Here is a 9,196-nt window from a genome sequence, read left to right as displayed (position 1 = left end):
TGAGATTACCTCGTTCAGGTTTTGACAGAAAACATAATAATTGTATTGTTTCAGCCTTAAACTTCTCTTCTTTTTTCTCCCTGTGTTACTGTGGCAAACAAACCCTCTGTGCTTCTGTTTTTTAGGAGTTTAGTAATGTTTCTCAGATAACCTGTGGCAGGTTGGCATTGTCCTTATTTGCTTTTTTATTGCAGCACTTCAACATTTTCCGTGTGGAGTTTGCTGTCATGGACAGGTATTTCTGAAGCAGTGATATGTATCAAAAGCTTTTTTATGAGTATTGCTTTCATGATGCCATCTTAGAAAAATGGTGAGCAGACTTTAGCAGGTGCTGGGCTGGCAGCCCACCTCCTACATGCCACACAGTGTCTGAGAAACACTGATTTGTAATGTGAAACTGCTTCATTCAGTGTTTTTTACCAGTTTTAATCACCTTGTTGGTTTGTTTGGAGAGAAACAGACCTCTGGGCATAATTTGGCTCATGGTACAAACCTCCTGAACAACGAACACTGAAGAAATTCCAATCAGAGGTTTCAGCTGGTTGCAGTCTGCAGTCCTCACAGCTGCATGCCACTAAATCCCCCTAAATATTACAAACTGCACCTTTAAGGTAGAGTCACATTAGATTGATGTTGTGATTATATTTATTCTGTCAAATCCAAGCATGTGCTTCCTGTTCCTGTCCAAACTCCTTCAGGCCAGAGTCATAATCAGATCGTTATTCTGTTGAAACACCATCGCATTACTCAGCTCCAAATTGCAGCACACTGTACACTGTTTACAGGATGCACGCTGTGCTTTCTTTATCACCCACATCGGAACCATGACATCACTGTTTTTGGTCTGAGGGTGCACACAAAGCTAATGTGATTACAGTAACAGGTTGTATCACTCTAATCCTGTGTGTGTGCCATGTGTTCCTCTATGTTTAGCTGCAGGTTCTGTTTTATCACCACTCAGGATCAAACATGGTATTAACACACACACACACACACACACACACACTAGGAGTGGACTATATCTCGTTCATGATAATACCGGTGGAATTTTTAATATATGAAAAATCCATGCCGTGATACTCACAATATATCGACTTGTTGACATATTGACGTCATACTGTTACCCACGGCAACAACAAGCATGGCTGGAAACAAAATTATTACTGACTCCACAAGGTTCCACAAAGAGGAGCAGCTTCAGTCGTGTGGAATAAACGGTGGCGTCCTGAATGTTTTATGAACAGCCCCGGACTTCTCAGACTCTCTTACCGCTCAGAGGGAACTCATTCAGCGGCTCCTCTGGCAGCAGCACAGCGTCTCTCCCTCTCCTCTCTCGGCGTGCGCACACAGGAGTCGGTGTCATCATGTGATTTTGTCATAAACTTTTGCTAATGTAAACCTACATGACGCTCGCGACTTGATAAAAGACTCCATATATGTGAATGTGCAGTAGTTGTGGTATCATAACAGCCTGTCACAGGTTACAGCGTGATGATCAGAGGAGAAATGGCAGAGCATAAAGGTCCAGGTGGAAAAAAAGAACAACTCAATCATTTAGGATTTTACTAAAAGAAGGAAATCACCTGTTGATTTATAGATTTAGATCCCAGGAGGCATTTTTTGTATCTGGGAGCTGTTTAAATGCGTAATTAGTGGTAGATTTTATTTAGCTGAACTATTAATATTGTAACAGAATCTGAATCTCACTCTGAGTTACTGTTGTTGTTCACAAACTAAAGAAATATTTTACTGAATATTTGAAGGCAAGCTGTAAAACTACATCACTTATTTTGTTGTCATTTTATGTTCTTAAATTAATAATAACCTCCTGAGACCCTGTGTCCTCATATGAGGACATCGCAGTTTGGGTTTACTTGACCTTATACTTCCTCCTGCTTACCTCAGACCTGTTGCAGTCCGCAGCTGATCCCAACACAAAAGTAGACAAGGTCCAAAACCTGATCAGATTTTATGGTTGAAACATGTTTATTTACTACTAATAATGTTTGTAGTTTGATATTCCATACAAACTTTACCAATTTTAGCAACAGCAACAAGATAAGACGCTTAATAACACTTAATTATCATTGACAGTGTTTATTTTATTTTTTTATACATATCAGGTCCAACTGACCTCAGATAGCTAGGAGAAATTAAAAAATGCACACCAAACAAAAGTTTGGATCTCAGGAGGATAAAATACATATATATTTTTGTCATATCGTCAAGAATATCGTTATTGCAAAAATACCGTGAAATATCGTGATATTATTTTAGGGCCATATCGCCCTCCTCTAAGAGGTTGTAACACACACACATACACACTGTATACACAAATGGTTGCACGTGCTTTATGTATAACACTGTCAGGATTCACACACACACACACACATACACACACATGATGAGCAGCTTCTCGATCCAAATGCACATATATGATGGGTTGGAGGTGCGGAGGATGGAGATGGAGGAGAGGGTGGAGGGGAGTGCAGCCCTCATCGATCTGTCCGAGAGAGAGAGAGAGAGAGAGAGAGACGGGGGGGGGGGGAGAAACGAAGAAGAAAGCGCAAGGGCTGGCTGCATCTTTATTCCAGCAGACCCCTCCTCTCCTCCTCTCCTCTCCTCTCCTGTCCTCTCTCCCCCACCTCCCCCCTCTCTCTGCCTGCCAGCTGATGCTGAGTGGAGGTGAGGCGGTGTTTCTCTCTCCTGGACGGACGGACGGACGGACACACTGACGGCAGGTTTGGGATTTTGACAGCGGCAGCTTCTTGGTGCTGACAGCGGGAGGAAACTGCGAATCTAAAGACACCAAACCAACAGCGACAGAGAGCGCGCAGAGACAGCGAGGCAGTGCGGAGTAACGCAGAGGGGGGAAACACAACAACTTCCTCGGGGCGGTCTGCGGGGAGCTGTGGAGCTGCTGCCACCACAAAGGTACAGATATCACACAGCCTGCTGCAACAGTGCAACCACACATAGATATGTATTTATATGCATGTATGTAGATGAATGCGTCGGAGTCCTGGAGCACCTCAGTGCGCACTGCGTGAGAAAACGCGCCTGTGTCCGTCTGCAGTGTGTCGCTGTGTTTATGTTGAGCTGCCTCAGCTGTAGGGTTGCCATAACACACTGTATAGATACTGATGGCGCGTGGCGCGGCGCGTGCGTGACGTACTTGTAATTTAAACTGTTGTATCTGCGCATTTATGGTGCAGAATGTTTGTTGGCTGTGCGAGCGGTGCATTTTTATACTTGGTTCATCTTGTGGTGTGTTTAAGTGACACTGCAGGGCAGAGACGTGAAAGTTTGGTGCATTTAAGTTCACTTCAAACACCTGCTCTGATTAAGGAGCATCAGGGGCTGCTGATTGTGTGTGTGGTGCATTTGGGGGTCTTAATTTGAGTCAGGTTTGGAGTGGAGGTAATGTTTATGTGTTTTCTTGCATCACTTTCTCATTGTGTCTTTAACGGTGTGTGTTAATGTGTTGTTTGTGTGTGTGACTCTGGTGTTACTACTCAGATACTTTGCAGCAGATCTGTATGGAAGTTTGTTAGTGACAAAACTGCACACAACAAATCCAAGCCTAGTTTTAGGAGCCCTCACACAGATCAGTGAAGTCTCTCTGTGTTTGACAGATTTTGAAGAACTTAACAACATCAGTGGATCCTTGAAGTCAATTTATAGTCTACAGATTTCAGTGAGACATATCTTATATTATCATCAAGTTTTAATTTACCTGAAAGTTTGTGACTTAAAGGGTGGAATGTGACAGAATGACGGCTCACATGTTGGTCCAACCCAGTGGCGTTTTGCTGTCAGGTGAAGTTTACATGCGAGAGACATAAATGAAGAGCGAGCAACTTTGAGGGGTGTGAGGAAGGAGCTTCTCGTGCATATTGTGTGAAAAATGTGTTCCTTGTCCTCGAAACATCTGCTGTACACAATTTTGTCCTAGCGTTCTCAAACTTACAAACCTCAATTAGTGCTAAGATTTGTTTTTAGGTTAGAGAGACTTCCATACATCTGCAGTGTGTTTTAGTTTTATTAGAAGAAACTTTTAATGGAAGAAATGCAGTCCTTATTTAATAATAAAACAGAGGCAACTGACTCAAAGTCACAGTTTTAGTCACTGAGTTTTTGAACTAATATTAAATACAGACAAATAAATGTGAATATAGGTTTTGACTGTGCCTCACTCATCATCATCATCATCATCATCATCCACCAGTGGATGAAGTTTGCTCACTCTTCATGAACCTGCACATCTTCAATTTTCTATCAGTCTGAGCACCTTTAAGAATTAATTTCCCTGTTGGCTTCAAGGTTCAGCTTTTGATTTGATTTATTTATTTCAAATGTTTAAAAAACAAAATAGTAGAAAAAACCTACAAAAAACCTACAAAACAGAGGCAAACAATAAATCATGAGCAGACGTACAATGAGAAACATAAATCAACATTTCGTGTCTGAAAAGAAGTAGGAAGAAACACCATGCTTATCTCGCCCCAATCCCAAACTATACTAATCCATCACTAATCAAACTATTAGTGAAGTTAACTCTCCACAACATGCACTCCTAAATACCTGATAATCAATTACCCCATGTATAAAACAAATAGGAACTGAGAATAGCAATAGTCATCTTAACAAATAATGGTTGTCGTCCAACTCTTCTGAGTCTCCAGTGCTGTTGTCTCTCTGCAGATGAATGTAGTCATGCAGAAAGACCTCTCACTGCTTATTAAAGATGAAAGCATATTTGTGAGGAGCACGGTGGTGCCAGAGATGTGACATTTTCCAGTAATGACCAACGACTTGTCACTAATCCCACATAAAAGGACCATTTACACAATAACTAGTCAGGTACAAAGTGTGTTTGTTGACAGAGATCCTAGCAGAGCGGTTAACTCATCAGCTAAGAGAGCAAAGATCTAAGTTGTGGTCATATTTGATAAAGTGTTTGCAGCAGCTGCACAAACAGAATAGAAAGAAGAGCCTGTGACATTAGAGAATCCAGTGGACCCTTCATATCCTCATTAAACTTGAACAAAAGTCCATAAAAAACACGGTGCAAAACTGTGTATCTGTCATCTAGGTGTGTCTGCAGTAGAGGTGTATGTCAGCCCGCGGTCACAGCAAAGTAACCTGCTGCTTAATTTAAGAGCAGAAAGTTTGCTCATGTAGCTGAATAATCATCCTGGCATCCTCCACTGCAGTGGTGCTTTTTTCTCCAGGGGGAGCTGTACCAAAAATCAAGCAAACATGTACTACGGTATCACACCAGTGTATTTAGATAAATGAAAACGCCTTTGTTTGAATTAGCCGAGCTGAATTAACATTTGTTTTAATGAAACAAAATATGTAAAAGTAGATGAATAGATTTTTATGTTTTATTTTATTGAAATGAATTTTGGATTTTTGGCTAAAGGCTACACAGCAGTTACATCAAACAGTTTAATGAGGTGAGAAACAATGAATTCAATTTGGGCGCAGCACAGAATGAGACACAGTGCCTGCTAGTGCCTAAAAGCTACAATCTCCCGGGGTATAAAACTATAGTAATATATATTATTATTATACTCTTGTATTTCTGGCCTGGGATCAGGGTGTAGAGTTGATATTCAGTTAACAAGAGGGAGGTCCTTGAAAAAGAGAAGTACTCACACTGGTGATGAAAATGTCTTGTAGTTTTATTGCCAACCCAACCCATCATTTATTTACTTAACATTACAGACAAACACACACACGTCCCTTTTCTACCTTTGTAGTCTGTTGGCTTACATTTTTGTCCTGTCGTAATTTAATTCTCCAATAAATTGCCAAACTTACAGGTAATGCAATGAGTGCTACAGACTCTGGAGTTTGCAGATGATGTCTAATCATCTTGTTTTACTGCTACAACTTACACTGGTTTGTTTTGTAAGGAAAGCGGTATACTGTTCTTTCAACACATTCTCACTCCGACCTCGTCACATATCGACATTTGGTCATGGACTCTCCACGTTGAGGTATGATGTTGTTGTCGTTCTGGGACGCCGTGTCAACTTGAGCCTGTTACTACGTGCGTGGTCTGTTTTCAAAGTACACTTATGTTTTTACAGGAAATGTACAGTTTGCATACAGTCTCTTTCAAAATAAAGGCACTACAACAGTCCAGCACCAACTCTTTTTTCCTTCAACAAGAAAAATGTGGCTACATTTAGCCAACACACACAAATGGTTGGGTTTTGGACAAAAACACAGGTTTTGGCTTTATAACGATCGGGGAAACAAACACCTGCCTCCCAGGTGAAAGTCGTTGGTCGCCTCTGGACTGTATGTCTTCTGTGAGAAAGGAAGATGTTTCTGTGTATTTTACTTGTATAAGCAACAGAGGTGATTATCCACCACAGCAAACTTGACAGTCCAGAGGCATTTTGTGCCTCACAGCTGTTTTCATTTTCTTTCACTCCTTTCTTTCTAGACCTAGAGTAAAGTCGTTCCATGTCTCAGCCAAGCACACCTTCTGGTACAGTGTCTTGTTATTTCCATCTCTAGAACAAGTACTCTAGAGTACTTTTTTCCCATTCTTGGGATTGAATCAGCTACACAGTATGGCAAGATGCTAATCTGTGCAGCATGCAGTGTTAGCGTCAGTCCACAACAGGCTGCTTATTGTGACAGTAGACACAGAAGCAGTGCAGTCCGTCCATTAGCTGCAACAGAGACAAAACAGAGACCAGCAACATGTCTTTTTATGTAACTGTGACCATTTTGTCAACCGTGAACAAGCTGAGAGGCTGAAAATAAGCAGAGACTAGATCTTCCTCCACAGTTTACCTGAACTGTATGAGCTTATTAACAGCTGTTTGTGTTACATGTTTCCTCTGAGGGGGCGGGGGAGCCTGCAGGTATCCAGCACAAAGGTTCTTCTGCAACATGCTGATCTCTTCTGTATATTTAGCCCACAATACTTAATGCTTTTTTGTCCACTTGTAACATCACTCCACCCTGACGCTCCCTCTCTGTGGATTTTCTCGGAAATTTACTGTGTATGTTCCTAATGACCTCGTTGTGGGAATTCTTTGTTACTGAGTCTCATTAGCTGCGGTTACACCGACAATATTTCTTCAACCCGATCGAAGTCAACTTGACTATTCACCAGGACCCAAACAAAGGGATCCAATAAGACGTGTTTACATGCCCCAGTTCTGCCCGCTGTGAGGCGTGTAATCTGCCAAAGATCTAAGAGAAGAAGTCTTTCTCCCAACTTTACTGAGAAAATTCAATTCATTCAATACATAAAATATAGAATAAGAAGTGGTTTTACAATTTAGTAATAAGTTAAGTGTAACCCAAGTAGTTATCTTCAGCTACAAATTACAGACGTCCCTGAAACATATGACGTCTACATCGGTAGATGCTACAATTTACCGATGTTCCCGAAACATCTCATATGCAGGCTATTTCTATTTGTTGCATTAGACGACTATGTTCAGAAACTCCACAATTCAGCCTCTAACAACATGTAAAAGGGCTACTGATTTAAAATCAATTAATGCATTCATTAATCAGAACAGTCACATAAAAAGGCAGCACTAGCAAAGCACCAAATATTATGTGCAGAGGGAGGCGCGTAAAAACAGCTATTGTTGCACACCATGTGCACCACACTGAGTCATCTAATGTTACCCCCAGGTGGTCAAACATGCGCAGAAAGAATATATAAATTCCAACCACAGAGAAATAGTTAGGTCAAGTGTTTACATGGTTATTAGGTGCTTATATTTTTCTATTGAATAAATAATCAAAACGTTTACATCACCCCCCCTCAGTCTGATTCCCTCCAGTCGGGCCAGTGTCTTCCGATTGAGTTGGTTACATGAGGCATTTTTATTCTGTTTGGACTCCGATTTTTCCATATGGCGCAGCAGCGGGGCAGTGTGGCATGTGACGCACGTCAAGTGCAGCCCCAAGCACACATTGGACGCATCGCTCTGCAGCTTGTCAATAGATGACCATGCAAAGTTAATACTTCTTTTACTGAAAGATCTGTACTTCCTCCACCTTTGCATAAGCTTAAAATAATGCGTGGACTGTCCCTAATTAAATTTCATCTCTAACCTGAGGAGCCGATCTCCAGAGCTATGACTTACCAGGCAGTACCTTTCTGGCTATTGTCTTTGTAATGACGGGATTGTGGGTCGTTTAACTTGAAATATGTCTCGACCTCAACAACAAGTCTGTCTTCATCTTTGTCACACACAAGACACTGGAACAGCTACAGTTCTGTTTGCATCAATGGTGAGGAGAGGAGTCGAGCTGCCACAGGAGCTGGTATGAAGGCTACAAACAGAGAGCCAGTGGGGGAAAAAATGCATTTAATTCTGCTGGTGGGGAGGTTGGAATTAGGATAGTGGCGTAAAGTGCCTCGGGGCAGCATGTCCGGGCCAACATGAGTTTTGCTGCCGATGTTAGGTTGTACATTGAAAATAATATGGCCATATGTTTTGACGCGCGCCTTTTGCCACCATTGTGTTTTGGCCTTAACTCTGTTGTTGAAATGGCATTTGCTTCGGTGAAGAGCATAATATGACTTGTTAACGGGGCCAAAACTACAAGGGTGAGGACTTGGGACTTGTCAATCTTAACTTAGGACTTAATGTGACTTGGTCCCATCTCTGCTGAGTGCCCAAGTTTTACAACTGAGCTGAGCTGAATTTCAAAGTTAGATAACTTTTGTTTCAGCAGCATTTAGATTAAATTATTTGAGTGTAGCACAGTTCCGAACACAATCCTGAAACAAAGTCACTCTGTTATGTACTTTCAGTATAACCTGTCTGAATACCTTTACATTTACATCGCTACTTCCACTGCAGACAGAGCTGTCCTGCTGTGTCATATGACTCAGCAGAGAGACCCCAAACTGACAGAATAAAAAGAACAGGGACGGCTGACCTGAACGTCCCCAATTTGAACCCAGCCAGTGAACCTTGTCGTGAGTCGCCCCCGCTGTCTATCGCCTGAGCAGCTGATAAAAACACCACACGACAACATGCATGAATCAGAGAAGACATATTAATTTATTAAAATAACACAAATGCCATCCGAGGTTGGAAACAGTAATGAAATGCCCGAGAGAATCAGCGTTACTGCTGCTGGATTAATTCTGGCATCTTGTTGCATTACTGTACTCGTCCACACTTTATTTTCAGGA

The 9,196-nt window shown here is 41.6% G+C and overlaps 1 protein-coding gene across 1 annotated transcript in view; it reads left to right on the top strand.

Moving 5' to 3' along the window:
- Positions 1-2,575: 2,575 nt before the first annotated feature.
- The window catches only part of oprl1 (opiate receptor-like 1), a 156,723-nt gene continuing 150,102 nt past the window's right edge, over positions 2,576-9,196 (top strand). The window contains exon 1 of the mRNA XM_049580418.1: positions 2,576-2,934. The gene's annotated coding sequence lies outside the window, so the exon portion shown is untranslated. The remainder of the gene's footprint in view (positions 2,935-9,196) is intronic.

The sequence above is a fragment of the Epinephelus fuscoguttatus genome, linkage group LG7, assembly GCF_011397635.1.
Source record: "Epinephelus fuscoguttatus linkage group LG7, E.fuscoguttatus.final_Chr_v1".
Lineage (NCBI taxonomy): Eukaryota > Metazoa > Chordata > Actinopteri > Perciformes > Serranidae > Epinephelus > Epinephelus fuscoguttatus.
Note: the sequence above shows the minus strand (reverse complement) of the source record. Positions and strands in the feature narration are given on the sequence as shown.